We start from the raw sequence: 20,404 nt of genomic DNA, 5'->3' as shown, positions 1-20,404 counted from the left end.
ACCAGAACATCGCGCGCCGTAAAAAAAAGTAGGTTATTCGAATCCCCGCCATTTTTCTTCGATATTTTTATTGTTTTGTTTACAAAAAATGAGCGATTCATTTTAAACGCTGCAAAGGAACATTATATTCGAGTGAATTTTAATTATTGCACTATACAAAATGTAAATTACTACTAAAATAAATAATTGTTTTATTAAAACTTACTTTATTTGTATATAATCAGTAATGAATGATATTAGGTTACTACTAGGACGGGTGTTTTAATGTTAGCAGTAAGCTAACTGTTCCAGAATCTTTGCAAGGATTCATATTCTGGGTGTAGATAAAGTCTTGTATGCAACTGTTGATAATTAGGTATTAAAACACTCATGTGATACTATTATTTTATTTATTATCACACCCGCATTCGTGTTTTAATACCCCTTATTACACAACAGTTACATAAATAACTATACTGCACTGGTTACGAGTGAGTACGCTTGGATCCTGTTTGGACGGTATTTGAAAAACAGATAAAACAAGCATTTAAAATATATTTATGTGGATTAGTATTGCAGAAATTATGGTGATCGTTGTCCCAAGGGGAATTAAATCACTTTTCACATTTAAGTAAACTAATTACTTAAAAATACAATAACTTATTTTTTAATTGAGGGATGGCATTATGCATAATATAGTAGCACATACACACTTATACTTAAACATAAATAACTTTTTAATAAAGGATGAAAATATTTTTTTTACTATGGTTTCCAATATTTCACGATACTTTCTAAAAGCGCTATACCAATTTATACCAGGAGTATTATTAATATAAGTAATATATTTATTTGACTTACTTAATTCCTTTATAAAACACACACAATAAGTTTTGCAATAGTTTGTAAGCAGTGATTTGCACTAAATTGCCAGAAGAGACTTCTTCATTAACTTATCTCACCAAAAACTGTTGGTATCAATTTGTTATATTTTTTAAAGTGATAACTCTCACTTTAATTCTAGTCTCGCATCGTTCATAATTTTGTTTTTTCAATTTTATTTGTGTAAAAACTCTATCTTATTCTAGACTCCACTTTTAATTCAATAAAATTATTATAAGATCTAAAGAAATTTCATCAGAATTTATATAATATATCGTATCTAAAAAAAAGTATCTTTTCTAAAACGAACCGTATGTGGCTTTTCAGTATTCTCAAAGTTTGCTTTATAGCTTCAAGAGTAGATTGTAGAAGTAAGCAATCACAATATATGAAATCACAAACACCAACACATTTATGTTACGAATGACGTCACAATCGGTAAGGTTATGTGTTATCTGGCGTCAACTGTAACCCCTTGTCAAAACAAGTCTTACAAGAAGTGTTTATCATAATATATCAGCACTGCGGACCATTCTTATTTAATATTTTGTTACATGATATTGAACAAAGATGGAAACGTCAATGTAAACATAATATACGACGACCTTAGAAGCTAGAGGTCCCGGGTTCGAATCCCGGTAGGTGCAAGCCTTTATATGAGGAATATGGATGTTTGTTTTTTTTTTATATGAGAGGGGCAAACGGGCAAGAGGTTCACGGGATCGGGAGGTGAGGCAACAACAGGTGTGTCAAGAAATGCGTTGCCGGCCTTTAAGGTGGGAGTTTGCTTTTTTCTTGAAGGTCCCTAATACCTATCTGTTCGCGAAGACCGCCGCCGGTAGGTTTGTTTCCGAGTAATGGAGGTTTATATGTATTTATGTATGTTTGAGTAAGTATATTGTATTAAATATATCGTTGTCTTGCAACCTTTTATGCCTAATTGGCTATACAGGCTATTATGCCTAATTTGGGACAAGATAATTTGTGTAAAAAAAAAGTGTGTGAAGTGTGTCAAAGTGTGTCTATATAATTCTTTCGTGAACAAAACATGGTGTCCCAAGCGAATGAACGGATTATAATATGGATTACTTCATGGAATGCCGTTTAGTTAATGTGAGAGATAGGATAGTTTTTATTTCGATGGACATATTTTTTATTAACGTATTGTTTGACAGTTCTGCTGTGAAACAATTTCATTATAACAACAGGGAGCATATCTTACGAAATAATTTTGTATTTTATTTATTATGTACAGAACAACGTCTGTTGATTCAGCTAGTAGTATTATAAATGTAAGTATAAATGTAAGTAATAAAATAAATCTAAGTTTGGTTGTAGCGCTTTCATGCCTAAACTACTGAAAAGATTTTGATGAAATTTTGTTCAGAAATAGAGTAGAACTTGGAAAAGGACATAGGGTGTCTTTTATCGCGAAGAATAGGTTTCGAAGGGTTGAGATATGACACCATGAAACCACGGACGGTCAGTGAGGCACCAAAACAAGCCGGCAAATGTGTAAATACATAGCCGCACGCATACACTTACACTAATACAAGCCGATTGGCCGCCATTTTGAGATTTGCCATCGTCTCTGACAGATCAGTTTGAGTCGCAATAAAATATTTTAAAAATACAGTCGTGAAAAAGTGTAAAAACAATAATATAAAATTATTTGTCGATATATGATTATTTAAGGGTGAAAAAATTGTGTCACTGGTATACCCCAAAACCGCACACATACTACCATAACGGTGCATCACTTGCTAATATCACGGCGCGGAGTCCTTCTTTTTTTACTAGTCCGTACATGAAACATTGTATTTAGGCACTTGATAAGAAATAAACAAATACTTATTTGTTCTAGCATTTTTAAAAATTCGATCTGTGTGGGGATGAAAGTTTGTATTGAAGTCCAAACAAAGTCACACTTTCACGCCTAGCTGGGCATTCAATTTTGATTATATTTGGTACAAACATAAAACTCGTAAGAGTTACAGTAATACTTTATGTAAAAAATGTTTTTTTCCATAGGAAACTATATAGTGCTCACGAATTTTATTTTAGTACAGGATGGAAAAACAAAATAAAGTACTTTATAAAAATGTATTAAAATTAGTAATTTATTGTTAACCGCAGTAGTTTGAATGTGTTTTATTTGTAAAGTATTCTAAAATATAAAAAAAATACGCTTTGCACTCCGGGAGTGCCGGCAGAAGTGAAAACTTGAACATGTGCGGTGTGCATTTTTGAGTGTATTGGAATAGTAAGGGAATAATTTCGCACCAATTGCTATATAAAAGTACTATCATTTATGTGGTTAAATACAATATTAATTAATTGCGCTATTGTACACAAAAATGACAATTAATACCACATAAAAAAATTAACTCGAACTATTACTATTATTTTACATTAAAAAGTCTCCCAGAAAAGGCAACATTCATTCATAATAACAACGACTGTCTTACGAATTTTCGATCAGGTCACGTGTCCTGACGCGAGTTTAACATTTTATACCCATCCCAAGAAAAGTGCTCAACGCCGAAGAAGAAGACTAAAGAAGGTATTACTTCAAAAAATGCTGACAAAAGTAACTATTCCACGCGGACGAAGTCACGGGTAAAAACTAGATTTGTTATAAAAATCCTAAGCTTTACAACGATATGAAGTCCACTTATCTTGAAAGATGGCGGATTTATATTGAACTGGTCAAATGTGGATGTGTTTAAAAGTATAACATAAATGCTATTTCATTTTGTCGATCCGGAAAAACACAATCGTAATATTATTTTATTTCGGAGAGCAAATATCCGGCCGTCAATATTGTATCGAATTTGATAGTCGATTACGATTTATAAACATTGAATCATAGTGTCCACCATTATCAATATATTTTGATTGCGTTATCTCATTACATCATCGACAACTCAAATTAAGACAATTATGAATGATATTTTTTTAAGAAATGCCAACAGTGCTTTAGTGATATAGTTCTATTAGTTAGAGTAACATATCATATGTAGTCAAAAATTGCGTTTATAGCCCATCTTAGATAACGATCGAGGCATTAGAACGAGGAATAACCACATACCTGATTAGGCGACTAATCAAAGAAGGCTTAAGCAACCTTATGACTTAAATATCCCCGGAACAGTCTGGAGCTAACGGGAAATGTAAACAATTTACTATTTTTAAAATGAAATCCTCACTTCTGGTATTAATTAAATTAAATTTTTAACCAAAATTTATGAACGAAACGGGACTCGAACCCGCAGACATCTCGGGCTCCATCCGAACGCTCTTTCAACTGAGTCAATCGTTCGAGTGACGTATGGTTCGTAAATCTTGGTACGTCTCGTTCAACTCTCAGGTTGTTGGGTCCATCTACAGGAACATCGGTTCAGTCAGAGATTTTTTATGTTTTAAATCAAAAATCTAACACATATTATAAAGGCGAAAGTTTGTATTAGTATTTATTGGTCTGTGTATATTTATTACTCCTTAACACTCTAAAATCTAAATGGATTCGGATCTAATATGTTAAGATATAATGAGAGAAACAAACACTCAAATATAATATTTTTATTTACATAAAATAATTCGGTAAATTCCCCTTAGTAAAATTAATTTCTTAAAATTTGTCTTTTAGACTTAGACATCTTTTCTAGTAAAAGCAAAGATTTAGTTAAACGTTTTCATATAATTTGTACCGTGGCCAACTCGACGTGTCAGTCGCGCTGATAACTCACGACCTTCGCCGTGCGTGCCGTATCGGAGGGATCATTGCGATACCGTTCAAACAATATTTGAGTTGCATGTAGTTCAACTAACTAACAACTCATCTCCAAGCTACTTTAGTTGGTACTGGGACTGCTGCTTCGACTGCTCAAAATACCAAACATCGCAAATATGTCGGTCTCAGTGAGTCTTAGGCCTATCGCAGACGACAGATTATCCGTCACGCAATTTTTAGTCTTTGATTATAAAACCTATAGAATTATAAGCAGTAACGCATACGCATACTCGCAAAAAGTCTGACACACAAAATATACACAAAAAATGCGCCAAAAAATACAACGTTCGCGTTAATACGCGCTAACACAGACGACGCTCACGTATAATATGCATGCTCAGTATGTAGTCTGCACTTGCTAGTGATTGACGTGTATCATGGCCCTTGCTTGATTCAAGAAATAGAAAACAGACCAGCACTGTATCATACATCTTTGGCAGAGTATAATAACAGAAATTTAAAAAGAAAATTGTGGGATGAAGTGTGCGAATTTATTAGGATATAGTTTTAGGACTGAATGTTTAACAGTAACTGAATGTTAAACAGTCCCTTTAACAATCTTTCTGAAAGAATAGATAAAATCAAAATTAACTATTTCTTCTTCTTTTTTTATATCTCAAATATGTAATAATACAATGCAATCTCTGTACTTTTCTTGTGTGTACATCCCTACAGTTCTGCCAACAAAATGACCGAAAGCCGTTTGCCGTTTGGTGTCGAAACACTTGGCCCGTGGAGCCGCGAGGCGCGGAGGTTGTACAAACTACTATCTACGTAGCTCAATACGACTACTGGAAACCCAAGCGCTGGCAGCTATTTCGGCCAACCGATCAGCTTAGTTATCCAACGTGGAAATGCTGCCAATACTGAACTCTTGTTAATTGAATTACAATTCTTACAAACCCACTAGTATGGCACGACATTTGCAGCGCTGGTGTGAGTTTATCTTGAAATGACACATCAGTTTTTTCTATTGAATAAGCTTTTATGCTATAAGAGTTTATAGTTTTGATGAAAAAAGTCCACGAGCTACAATATGGTACCTGATGGTATGAAATCACCGCAGTCCATACTACATACATCTTGTTTTAGCAGAGGAATCATGGGTGCGTTACTGACTTTAGATTGCGTCCAATGACGTTCTATACATATGGACGTTCTATATGTATAGAACGTCATAGATCTCGTCTAATAAACGTATGAATTTAAAAAGTACATTGGTACGTGGAGGGAGAAATTTTAAAAATTTACAAAATTAGAAATGCCTTTATTCATTGTTAGAGTATTTACAAAATTATCTACTTATAATGCACTTATTGAAGCAATTTACAATTAAGCTATGTATGTCTCTGAATCTTACTCCTACGAATATCTATGTATTGGGGGATACAACTTTATGTTCATTATAACTATTCGAGATAGGGCGAGAATCGAAGCGAGGGCACTGTGGTAAGAGCGAACGATTCTATTTATTGCGGCACACTTTATGAAACTGTTGCAATATTAGAGGTATTTTAACATGAATGTATGTTGAAATATGAATAGTTTTCATTAATATGTCTAATAAGTCTCAGTTGTTAAGATCTAAATGACCTTCTTTTAACGTTCAATTTCTTTTATTTAATTTTTTTAAGAGTTAAATACAAAAATTAGATCTATACTGCCTTTATTTATTTATATTCATAGAATTATATTCATAGCTATAATTTAAAAATTACTAGTTGCTGCTACTCCCAGACCCAATAATGTTGGGGCTACTGAAAACCAGTTCTACATTGGCGCCACGCCATTGCAGCTTATAACTGAGTTAGCTCCATTTGGTGACATTCATTGCCGCACAGTACCTTTTTCGTTTTTAGCTATAAATTGTATTATTTAATTTGTTTTATTTGTTAGTTCTAAGAATTTATTACTCATTCTGCTATGTTATTTAATAATTGTGTGGTGGTGGTTTGCTTTCAATGGTTTTTTATTCTATTCTATTCTAATACTTCATCTACTCTCCTGTATCTGATTGAATCTAAAACTACGATATTTTTATACGCTTTATATTAGCTTTACCTGTATGTTTGTATGTTTGTAACCGACTTCTTTGGGCGCGATTTTGACCCACTTTAAACGGCTAGATTTCGTTTAAACTTTGTAGATTTATCGAGGACCGATGACATTACACTAATTTGACTAAAAAATGAAAAATAAATAATAGTTAAAAAAAAATAAAAAGCACGCTTTTTAAGATATTATTAAAATAATAATTTTTCTACACTCCACGCTTTCTTTACAATAAAATATTTTTTTTTAAAACTATTTTCAATTTAAATTTATTTTCTATTTTTTAGCTGAATTTTATATAAAGCGTGCTTTTTTATTAACACGACTTTACTCACGGTTTGCCGGTGTGATTATCGACTAGTTTCGGACCACTCTGAGGTCCTCCACAGGGTGAGTGGAGTAGTTCGCGATAACGTCCCGTCTGATACTGCGGATTTGTGCTCGTAGTGCGCGGATGGACAGGACGGGGGGCGACGGTGGTGATGACGAGCATGGTATCACTGACATTATGTCAATATTGGTGTCCATGGGTGCACAAAATATTGTATGTTATAATGTCTCACGAAAGTTTTTTGTTTTGATTTAGAAGAAACAAAACAAATGTTATTCAGTAGCAATTTTAACAATAGCAGCATCATCTAGACACACCGTAAATAAACAAAGATATTATGCGAGCATTTTATAAGCGATTATAAAAAATGTATAATAACTTTTAATAATAATAATAATAATATTGACACACTTTTTACACAAATTATCTTGCCCCAAGTTAAGCATATATAGCCTGTGTTATGGGTTACAAGACAATGATATATTTAATACTATATACTTACTTAAATATACATAAATTTATATAAACATACATAAATACATTTAAACATCCATGAATCGGAAACAAACATTCATATTCATCATATAATTGCTTGCACCTACCGGGATTCGAACCCGGGACCTTTAGCTTAGTAGGTAGGATCGCTAACCACTCGGCTATACAGGTCGTCCTTTTAAGAACCTGAATGCAGAGTTTCTGGTAACAAGATCATTCTGCCACGGCAAGTAGCAACCGTTCATGAGCATGACGCATGGGCCAACTCGCCTCCCTCGACCATATTTTAGGGAAGGTAACGACCCGTCCCATGTCGCCGCCACAAGCAGAGACATTTAAGCGAGCATGACGAAATAATGTTCATCTACATATTATGCAATACTCACTAAGTACCTCTTCTTACAATTAGACAATTCTGGTTAAAATTGTCATTCTTAATATTATATTTTTACTAACAGTAATTAAAAGCTCCAATTCTTTAGGTTAATCAAATCAAATCAAATCAAAATAACTTTATTCATGTAGGTCAAGGAAATGACACTTATGAATGTTAAAAGTTTTCTTTTCTTTTTATGTCCACCGCCACTTTGGAAAGGCAAAAAAAGCTTTAATGAGAAGAAGAAGTGGCAAGAAACTCATTTATTGAATTAGGCGTTACTTTGCGGAAATCAATAATTATACAAATGATTTATGTTTTCTTTAGTGTTAATTTCGCCAATATTTGTCTTTAAAACAATTCGACACGTGTTTCGCCTCTACACGAGGCATCCTTAGGACGTGTTGTCTCGCCAAAATCTGGCACGAGACTAGTCTTACTTAGTCTCGTTTTTTCTTTTAAATCAACATTCACGGATTCGTCTTTTTACTAAGGTTTTATTAGTCGTCTATGTTTTTAGGGTTCCGTAGCCAAATGGCAAAAAAGCGGAACCCTTATGAATTCGTCAAGTCTGTCTGTCTGTCTGTCCGTCTGTAGGTCACAGACACTTTTTTCCGAAACATTAAGTAATGCTATTTAAACTTGGTAAGTAGATAGATGTATTCTGTGAACCGCAATTTTCACACAAAAATAGAAAAAAAGACAATAAATTTTGGGGGTTCCCCATACTTAGAACTGAAACTTTTTTTTTCATCAAACCAATACGTAACTGTATATAGTCTTCAAAAATAATATTGAGGTTTCTAATACCATTTTGTTTCTAAAGTGAATGGTATGCGCGAGATAAACTTTACCTTAAGAGAATGATAGAACTAAAAAAATATATCATAATTAAAATTGGTTTGAACGAGATCTTGTAAGTAAATTTTATCTAAGACGTCATAAATAACATATTTAAAAAAAACACTATTACTATATAACCCAGCAAACGTTGTATTGCCGATATTAAAATCACGATACAAAAATAACTGTTGATCGTAGATGGGTGAAAATTTGAAATTGTATGTATTTTTTAATGCTGACTCATAATCAAACAAAATTAAAAAAAAATTACACCCTTAACATTTAGGGGGATGACAAATAGATGTTGTCCGATTCTCAGACTTACCCAATATGCACTCAAAATTTCATGAGAATCGGTCAAGCCTTTCGGAGGGGTTCGGTCCCGCACACCGTGACTCGAGACTTTTATATATTAGATTAAAATATCGATCAAAGTACAACGAACTACAAGAACTATTACATTATGTCACTTGCTGATACGGAATCCTTCATAGGCGAGGCCGACTCACACTTTGCCGCATTTTATTAAAAAAAAATTGAGAGTAAGATCTGATAGTGAGTGATACACTATCACAATGTAGACTTATTGAAATACACACAAAATTGTGCTGCTTCCCAATAGCACTCGTTCTGTTGAGACTTTATATATTAAATTTTATTAGCCCAGTAATGTTACTGTCAATGTTAATGGAACTAGCAATGGCGCCCTTCGAACCAAACACAATGATGCTTCTACCATCGACAAATTGATTCATGCATCAAGACCTATAGTATATATATATAGTAAGCTGAGATGCATCAACCAACTTTGCAATTACGCAAAAAAAAAAAAAAAAAATCATGAACGATGCGGGACTCGTATTCGCGACCTCTCGCGTTCCGTGTGAACGCTCTTTCCAACTGAGCCAACCGTTCGTGTGACGTATTGTTGATAAAATCTTGTATACACAAATAAAATTTGAAAAACAATAAAATTTTATGAACGATGCGGGACTCGAACCCACGACCTCCGGCGTTCCGTGCCGGTGCTTTCTAACCAAATGAGCTAACCGTTCGAGTGACGTCTCGTTATAAAATCTTGTATGCTTTGTTCAACTCGCAGGTTGAGGCTTCATCTACAAGATCTACTCTACAGTTGATAACCTGCTCAACCCCAATATTTGCATATTAGGAAATTGATATGAGATGTCGCTCTTGTAAATCTAAACAATATGTTATGTTTTTAAAGTGATAACCCTCACTTCTAGGATTAATACACAAATAAAATTTGAAAAACAACAAAATTTTATGAACGATGCGGGACTCTAACCCGCGACCTCTCGCGTTCCGTGTGAACGCTCTTTCCAACTGAGCCAACCGTTCGATTGACGTATTGTTGATGAAATCTTGTATGCTTTGTTCAACTTTAAGGTTGTGGCTTCATCTACAGGATCTAGTTTACAGTTGATAACCTGCTCAACCCCAATATTTGCATATTAGGAAATTGATATGAGATGTCGCTCTTGTAAATCTAAACAATATGTTATGTTTTTAAAGTGATAACCCTCACTTATAGGATTAATACACAAATAAAATTTGAAAAACAACAAAATTTTATGAACGATGCGGGACTCTAACCCGCGACCTCTCGCGTTCCGTGTGAACGCTCTTTCCAACTGAGCCAACCGTTCGATTGACGTATTGTTGATGAAATCTGGTACGCTTTGTTCAACTCTCAGGTTGTGGCTTAATCTACAGGATCTACATAACAGTTGATAACCTCCTCAACCCCAATATTTGCATATTAGGAAATTGACATGAGATGTCGCTCTTGTGAATCTAAACTATTTGTTCTTTTTAAAGTGATAACCCTCGCTTCTAGGATTAATACACAAATAAAATTTGAAAAACAACAAAATTTTATGAACGATGCGGGACTCTAACCCGCGACCTCTCGCGTTCCGTGTGAACGCTCTTTCCAACTGAGCCAACCGTTCGAGTGACGTATTGTTGATGAAATCTTGTACGCTTTGTTCAACTCTCAGGTTGTGGCTTAATCTACAGGATCTACATAACAGTTGATAACCTCCTCAACCCCAATATTTGCATATTAGGAAATTGACATCAGATGTCGCTCTTGTGAATCTAAACTATTTGTTCTTTTTAAAGTGATAACCCTCGCTTCTAGGATTAATACACAAATAAAATTTGAAAAACAGCAAAATTTTATGAACGATGCGGGACTCGAACCCGCGACCTCTCGCGATCCGTGTGAGCGCTCTTTTCAACTGAGCCAACCGTTCGAGTGACGTATCGTTGATGAAATCTTGTACGCTTTGTTCAACTCTCAGGTTGTGGCTTCATCACCTTAATGTTAAAACAACCTGTCAAAAGTTTCAAAAAAATATTCGTTATTGACTTGATAGTTTAAGATCCCTCTGCTCGATTGTGCAGATATGTGTTTTTTTGATAAAACTAATTTAAATGGCCATTTCTTAAATGGCAACCATAGTTTATAGTTAATAATAATTATAAAACTTCAATATTGTATTAAAATAAAATTATAATAGATGACTGAGTAATCAACAATAATAGAAATACCTGTTTACACCTGCCAACCCTAATGTTGGGGCAGTCAGAATTAGAATTTCTTTAGAATGTTTTAAATTTTATAAAAAAAAAAAAAAAACTTGTAATTTATATCAGAAAAGTCAACGTTTATTTAAAATTTGTTTTATCAAAAAAAACATACCTGCAGAATCGAGTAGTGGATCCTGTACGTCATATGTCACTTTTTAACTTTAACTATGCCAAGGAATACGATGGTGCAACACATTCCGCAATCTATGTTAAAGTCAGCGTTACTGTTACTGTTAAATTTTACTTAAACCTTAACTATAACAGCTAATATGATAAAACCCAGCCTTAGATTTGTAACAAATGTAAGTTCAAGCGAATATCGACCTACTTGCTTATTATGACTGAAGGAAAATGACCTTAAGGTGGGTCACGATTCAATTTAGTCGATAGTTACTGCTTGACCTCAGTCAATTCCACCTTCGCACGACACGCCACAAATTAGGATATCATCCCTACCATCTGGATGTATGGCGGTCCTCCACAATGCGGTTTTTAAGAAGCTTTCTTCCTCGTACTACAAAGCTGTGGAATGAGCTTCCTTGTGCGGTGTTGCCGGGACGATACGACATGGGTACCTTCAAAAAAAGCGCGTACACCTTCCTTAAAGGCCGGCAACGCTCTTGTGATTCCTCTGGTGTTACAAGAGAATGTGGGCGGCGGTGATCACTTAAAACCAGGTGACCCGTACGCTCGTTTGTCCTCCTATTCCATAAAAAATGACCTTAAGGTGGGTTTAAATTAGCCGATAGTTACTGCTTGACGTCAGAGATAGTGTTTTCGCGTGTTTCTATTCGATTAGGATAGAGTTGGCAAGTGTAAGCGCATTGTGTATGCAGGAGGCAGATCCAATATATCTGCTACGACAGTCGACTACGCGCCTTTATATTATCTCAGCGGGATCCAGTACTGGTTACAAGTTAAAATAGGAAAAGTTAAAATAACTTTGCTATCGCGATGGAGCATGGCGTTTATAAGTTTAAGTTAATACATCGGTACAGCTATGATTCCTAAAAGTGGTTGTTAGGAGCTAACACTAAATAGAACCGCAAATATTTAATAATATAGACATATTAAGACAGACCCCAAGATAAAAATCGGATTACTTAAGAAAAAGCTTAAGAATGTATTATTAGACAATATTAGGTAATAAGTTTAGAACTATAATATATCATAATAATATAGTTATTCGCAGCTTGCATTGTTATACTTTAGTTTTAGAACCATTTTATGTTATGTTTGTATATGATTAGGTTATTAGTAGGTTATGTATAAAATTAATGAGCGCATCACGCCGATAAACGTAACGTTTGGCGAGTAAATAAATGTAATTTAAATGTAAGTTGATATATGTTAATAAATAAAAAATATAATAGTTTACAAGTTAGGAAGTATCTCTGGAACAATAAGGTCCAGGGACTTGAAATTTGGTAGGAAAGTTTATTTATTTATTTATTTTACAGAGTTATTATAGTTACAGAGGTTAATTAAAATATCTCATTTAAAACTATAGCAAATCTAATATATATAAATTACGTGACACGTTGTTTGTCCGCGATGGACTCCTAAACAAATGAACAGATTTAAATCCTTCATGGAGTGCAGTTTAGTCCAACTTGAGAGATAGGATAGTTATTATTTCGATTTGGGACCCAAAATTATTTTTGTTTCCAATATTTTGTATGGACATATTTTCTGTGAGAGAGTTTCTTGACGCACGGTTTGACATTTCTGCTGTGCATCAATTTCATTAAAACAACAACGAGCATATGTTACGAAATAATTCTTGACGTTTTGAAATATTATTGGCAAATTTCTATGAAACAGTATTTTTTTTATTGTCTACAGAACAACGTCTGTCGGGTCAGCTAGTATACATTTAAAATTGGCCAGATGTCGTTTCGGGCAGTAGCAAGTATTTTTATAAATGTTGATTAAATCACCGATTTTATGTTGATTTCACCGATGGATAGGATAGTTCTCGAGGAAGGTTTAAGTATATATACAAATTATGATTTGTTATGTAAATATTTTTATATATATTAACGTTATTTAAACAATATGTTATGTTTTTAAAGTGATAACCCTCACTTATACTAGTTACACCTATCTGTTACTAGCTGACCCGACAGACGCTGTTCTGTCAATGTCAAGTGGGAGGCTCCTTTGCACGGGAAGCAGGCAAGATTATGGGTATCACAACGGCGCCCTTCAGACCGAAACACAGTTATGTTTACACATTACTGCTTCACGGTAGAAATAGTCTAATAGATACCCATTATCTTGCCTGCTTCCCGTGCAAAGGAGCCTCCCACTTGACATTGACAGAACAGCGTCTGTCGGGTCAGCTAGTAACAGAAGTAAAAGAAAACATTTGTCTTATCGCCGCTCTTTGACAACAACCGAATTCCAAAACCCGACATTACATCAAAATGTGAAATTCCACCAGCATGATGTTGACTTCTGGCATTCTACCACCGCCCTTTTGCGAGGAACTTCTTTGTAAAATCAACTGCTTGCTTCAGTTTTCCTCTGAACGGGTACAACTTAGGGGCCTTTAAGATATGTAGGTTATCACTTTCTGAGATAAGAGTATATTTCTTTTGATTTTATTACTGAATCTGATAAAATGCTCGCAACTCCTGTATTTATTTGTATACGTATGTAGGCTTGATGCATTCCACCCTCGCACGACACGCCACAAGTTAGGTTATCATCCCCACCATCTGGATGTGTGGCGGTCCTCCACAGTGCGGTTTACAAGGAGCTTTCTTCCACGTACTACAAAGCTGTGGAATGAACTTCCTTGTGCGGTGTTTCGGGTACGATTCGACATGGGTATCTTCAAAAAAAGCGCGTACACCTTCCTTAAAGGCCGGCAACGCTCCTGTGATTCCTCTGGTGTTGCAAGAGATTGTGGGCGGCGTTGATCACTTAACAACAGGTGACCCGTACGCTCGTTTGTCCTCCTATTCCATAAAAAAAATGCATCTACTGCTCTCGTTAGTCTATTGAGGTTTTATTAATACATTTTTTATCTTTTAACTTACAATTAAAATATTTGAGTATTTTGTACGATTTGGTTCTGGCAGTCGCCGGCCGCTGCCGCTGCACGCTACGCTCGGCACGTGCGTTGTGGTTAAGAGTGTTTTTGGGACCTACTAGTGAACAAAGGCCGATTCGTTTAGATAACAATAAGATTTTCATTAAATTCTCAAAATGTCATTGTCTTACAATATCACTATAGTTTATTAGTGACATTACAATGTCACTAAAACCAGGCGGTTAAATTGTAAGAAATGAAATGACAGTCTACCGTTTTATTATAATATCACTAGTGAAATTGTAATGTTATAGCTTTGATAATATACCTACACCATAAATATAGAGATCTATAAATAATATATAGAGCTCAAATCATAAAGAAGTATTCTTGTTATTTTTATGACGCTCATGAGAAGTTTCGCGAAACTTGTTTTGATTTTTATGTTTAGATCGAGGGAGTTATATGTTGTAATAAAATACTAGAGTGCCGAAGCTTTTGTTATATTTTATTTTTAACGCAGAGAGCAGACGAGATTTCGGTTCAATTCTTCAAGTTACTGGTATTAAATTTACCTAGCAAAATATTAGAATATAAATCTTGTTATGAATAAAAATTCATACATTTGGTGTAAACTGAACCTTATCATGTTGGAAATTGAATTGCAATTCAAATGTAACTTGTCTGTCCAAATATTTGCATGAAATATAATATAACGCGCTTTAGGCCTAATTGTTACACATCCCAGGAAGGTTATTAATATGCACTGCCCATTACAAAAAAGTGCCGCTCAGAAATGTTGAAAAACCCAAAATTTCTGCGCGCAACTACAATTGCACTCGTCATTTTGAGCCATAAGATGTTAGTTAAGGCTCATTTGCCCAGTCATTTCACAAGCTACGGCACCCTTCTAACCGAAACTGGGGTTTTTCAAGAATCCTGAGCGGCACGGCATTGTAATGGGGAGGACGTATCAATTACCATCAACTGAACGTCCTGCACGTTTCGTCCCTTATATTCATAAAAAAACTCAAATCTGATAAAAAAAATGAAGGTCTATGTGCCCAGTTGCATCTACTGCCACTTACCATTCGATGAAATATAAATGATATATCCCAACTCATCAATATTATAAACAACACCTTTGATTGCGCGCAGCCATTTGAGAAATTTTTCTTTATAACACATTCATGTACCAAATTTCGTGAAAACTCGTAAATGTTCAGATCTGCCGTATCTTTTACTAACATTATTAAAAATAATAACAATTTGGACCCTTTTGCATCACTGCCACCACCATTCGTTGCAACTCTAGGAAAGTAATTCTTTAACGCTTATAAATATGACATTGACATTTTTTACAACACGTTTAGATCATATATCAGTGCTCTGTGAACGGCTGGATCACATGACGTTGCGTAGAGACGTCCGCGTCGCTTCATTGTGTGTCTTCTACCGCATTTATCATGGTGAGTGTTCCGAAGAACTGTTTAACCTGATTCCTGCAGCCGAATTCCACCTTCGCACGACACGCCACAAGTTAGGATATCATCCCCACCACCTGGATGTGTGGCAGTCGTCCACAGTGCGGTTTTCAAGGAGCTTTCTTCCACGTACTACAAAGCTGTGCGGCTTCGGCTGAGCTTCCTTGTGCGGTGTTTCCGGGACGATACGACATTGGTACCTTCAAAAAAAAGACTTTCCTTAAAGGCCGGCAACGTTCTTGTGTTTCCTCTGGTTTCTCCTCCTATTCCATATTCCAAATATATATATAGATAGATACAGAAAAAAAGTTTTAGAAAAAATCACGACTAAGGTAGATAATAAATAGTTTGTGTTAGATTGTTAATCACTTATTAATTATTACTTTTATCTTTTTGATTTCACACAATTCACATTATAATTGTTGTTTAATTAAGATTAAAGTTACTTCATTTTTTTCTTATTTAAAATGTTGAATGTACCAAATTAGAATAACGAACCTAGAATTAGTATGTAAGTGCAAATCAATTGTTAATATTAAGTTAAATTATTGTCAATACATCAAAAATAAATAAATAAATAATAATTCCTTAATTCGCTAAGAAACTCTTTGACCACTTTTCATATTTTCTCTTCTTATATCCCTCATTGTATTGTTATTTTATCTATTTATTCTTTACTTTCGTTTCCCTGTTTTCCTAATTAATTTTCATTTGACCATTTGAGTATTTTTCTTATTCATAATAAGCAAATTCTATCTATGAATGTCAAAAACAAAATATTTTTTCTTATTGAATCTACCGCTACTTCGTAAAGGTTGCTAATGAGAAGAAGTAGCAAGAAACTCATTGCCACTATTTTAAATCCAGATTTACATTTTCATTGTTTTACAAATCATTTCAATTACAATATAATGTGTAAAGTGATGCAAAAAATTACTATTAGCTTTAATTCTTCTTCTGTATTTATTGAAAAATTTCTTCTAATAAGCTGTAAGTTTTCTTTTACAATAAAATAAAAATATATCAATTAATATCCACTGCAAAAAACCATGAAATTCTTTGCAATTACTAAAGATAATGTATTTCGTTCCAGGTATTGTAGCACGCAGAACTCGTGGTAAAGTATTCATTTTAAAAAGTCGTCGCAACTTCAGAGTTTTGTGAAAGTATTTTTAGAAAAAATGTTTTGCTTTGTCGAATTTTTTCCAAAGCATTTGTAAAGGGCGTGAACTGTGGTGAATGAAAAACACATTTTTTATGTGAGATAAATGATTTTTGCACAGGTCCCACTTCACTGGTGAATCCACTATTATTGATTTTTCTGCTTCATGTTATCCGGATTTCTTCAACAATTTGTTGCCATCTTTCTCCGTTATAGGTTAGTCGAGTTCACTCATGCATGGGAGCACCTAGAGCATATATTAGCTATTTCATTCTCATGTAGGTCAGAGTTTCAAAAATGCTCGAACAAAATATGTTTATAAATTATTTCTAATCAAGTGCCTATATACAAAATTTCAAGGTTTTAGCTTCGAAAATGACGAATTTCCATACACTGCCATAACCTATTTCAACTCCTCCATTTATTTTTTTGCAATAAAAGGTAGCCTATGTCCTTTTTCAAGCTTTTCAAGGTTCGGTGCAAAGCGTTACAAACAAACTTACATTCGCATTTATAATATTAGTATGTATTGAATTTTTGTATCACTTCAAATCAGAAACTACCATTTTTTTTAAATGAAAATAAGAGACGAGATAAGCAGGACGTTCAGTGCCACTCAGGATTATTTAAAACCCAAAAATTCTGAGCGGCACTACAACTGCGCTCGTCACCTCGAGACATAAGAAGCCCTTCAAATCGAAACACAGTAATGCTTACACATTACTACTTCACGGCAGAAATAGGCTGTGGTACCCATAATCTAGCCGGCATCCTGTGCAAAGCAGCCCCCACTGGTAAAATTCTAATTCCTTTCCACTCAAAAACACATACTTTTATAAATAGCAGAGTTAAGAAACTCATCCGGTCTTTGTTTAAAAGATAAAATTGCTTAACATTAAATTTACATCCATGAAATAGAATTAGCGAATACATTATATTTTATGTCCTTCTTTGAAGGGCGCAGTAATTAGTGAAATAGATAACGGAGTCTCAATGTTAGAACGCAATAATTGTGATGCTTAATACAATTTTTTTTCAAGATACTTATATTTGGTATCCAAAATTTATGAAAGATGCGAGACTCGAACCCACGACCTCTCGGGCACCGTCCGAGCGTTCTTTCCAACTGTGCCAACCGTTCGAGTATGCATGGGTCGTAAAAGGCATAAAAGGCATTTATTTTCTCAAAATTGATTCCTTTAGAATTCTTTTTGATGTCATTTCTTATACTACTAGATACTACTACCGTTTCGGAAACAAAATGGCGCTCTGAGAGAGAAGAAGCGGCGCAAGAAACTCTCCCAGCATTCTTTTTTTGCGCTCTTTTCAATAAAAATATACAATATTATACAGTAATTTCTATCGCTATAAAATAATCACAATCTAGTCCCAGGCTGTCCGATCTTTTAGATATTCAGCAGTGGAGTAATAGGATTTACGACAGAGCCATTTTTTTAATAAAACATTTAAATTTATTTATAGATAATGCCCGAGCAGCAGTGGCTGGGACTTTATTATAGAAGTGTATACATTTATGCTTAAAGCTCTTATGAAGCCTACTAGAATTAGTTACAAGCAATAAATTTTGGTGTATCATGTTCAATTCTCAGACTGTGACTCTAGCCTAATAATTGCATATCAGGATTTAATATGAAATGTCGCTCTTTCAAATCTAAACATATACACTGTAAAGTAGATCCTGTAGATGGCGCCACAACCTGAGAGTTGAACAAGGCATACCAAGATTTACGAACCACATATCACTCGAACGGTTGGCTTAGTTGGAAAAACGGTCAGGTGGAACCCGAGGAGATCGCCGGTGCGAGTCCCGTATCGTTCATAAATTTTGGTTACAAATTTATTATAATGATTATTGTAACAACAAACAAACCAACATTTGCTTTGATATTTACCTGTTTTTATATAATTGCAATGTATGTAGGCTAACTCTATATTTTTTTAAATAACCCAGTTATATATCGCTCCAGTGCTATAAAATAATTATAAGCTTAGTAATTAGTAAATCAATCTTAAAAATCCCGACCTGACTATGGCTTGGTAAAATTTAAATATTTTCATTTTTCATTTAACCTGCCAAAATCGTTCCAATCCAATCAAACATGTTAGTCCCAAAATGGCGTACAGTAAATGTGCTCTGAATGTCTTTGATGAGAGCAAATATTGACCGCCAGTCGGCACGCCAGTGGAAACTGACCGCAACCGGCGCTCTAGCGAACTGCTGAAAACATACGAATTTAATTCTACTTCAAACAGGAAAACGTTTTGCAGCTTCAAGTGGAAGGTACACGTTGCTAACGAACTGTTTGAGATCTCGAAAGCAATTTAGAGCTGTTGTTTCATTTTTTTTTATTATTATTATTTACGTCAATTTATTGTTGTAAAGTCTAAAATATGTAGTAGTTAATACGTAAGTTTCCATGCCTACTCTGTGGTTGTAGCCAGCCTAGTGAAACTCTCTAACGGCCTTTCCCAATATACTATTTACAGATAGAGATAATTCACTACCTTCCACTGTCAGTAATTAGCTGTCAATATCCGATAAGTCATTCTTATAGCCAGTTGACTGTTGCAATTTCCATAAAAACTTCAATCCCTAGTAAGCTATACGTCGTTCCATTGACAGACAGCGTGCACGGATAGTTACAGTCGATAAGTTTATTGGGACAGAAAAGTCAACGATAGTGAAGATTTTTATCTCAAGTAAGAGATAGACTGAATATTGGGAACGGCTGTAAGAAAAAAGTTATTCAATCGATTGTATGAAACGTGCAGACATTGATAGATTGGCAGATGACGGCTAATAATCTAGCAAAAAAACGGAGATAGCCGAAATTCACTACGTTTTACGCAACTGTTCGCTTTCAAACATAGCCGGATTATACTTCGTCGCCAATGGCCTTAATGTAATTACTATTATTTCAAACTTATGTCAAGTCACTGCACGTTGTATACTGAACTAAATTTAAACTTACTGACCTTTCAATACTAGTATTAGTATCACAACTTAAAGTTTTTAAATACATATACTTACTTATACCTACCTACGGTTTGACAGTTCTGCTTTGAATCAATTTCGTTATAACAACAGGGCGCATATTTTACGTGATAATTCTTGATGTTTTGAAGTATTATTGACAAATTCATATAAAACAGTATTTTATTTATTACCAGCAGACCCAGCAAACGTTGTATTGCCATATAAAGTAATAAAAACAAATCAATAATTAAAATTTTTGGGGTTTAAAAATAGATGACGACCGATTCTCAGACCTATCAAATATATCGTACATAAAATTAATCGTACTACAATAATCATTATATTCGATT

At 34.4% G+C, this 20,404-nt stretch overlaps 1 protein-coding gene and 1 long non-coding RNA gene across 4 annotated transcripts in view; one reads left to right on the top strand and one right to left on the bottom strand.

The window, feature by feature from the left end:
* The window catches only part of LOC126975803 (uncharacterized), a 124,174-nt gene extending 117,114 nt beyond the window's left edge, over positions 1-7,060 (bottom strand). The window contains exon 1 of the long non-coding RNA XR_007731801.1: positions 7,042-7,060. This is a non-coding gene — a long non-coding RNA (uncharacterized LOC126975803). The remainder of the gene's footprint in view (positions 1-7,041) is intronic.
* LOC126975745 (calcium/calmodulin-dependent protein kinase kinase 1) overlaps positions 1-20,404 on the top strand; it is a 238,813-nt gene that overhangs the window by 121,398 nt on the left and 97,011 nt on the right. The gene's annotated exons all lie outside the window — the stretch shown is intronic.

The sequence above is a fragment of the Leptidea sinapis genome, chromosome 37, assembly GCF_905404315.1.
Source record: "Leptidea sinapis chromosome 37, ilLepSina1.1, whole genome shotgun sequence".
Lineage (NCBI taxonomy): Eukaryota > Metazoa > Arthropoda > Insecta > Lepidoptera > Pieridae > Leptidea > Leptidea sinapis.
Note: the sequence above shows the minus strand (reverse complement) of the source record. Positions and strands in the feature narration are given on the sequence as shown.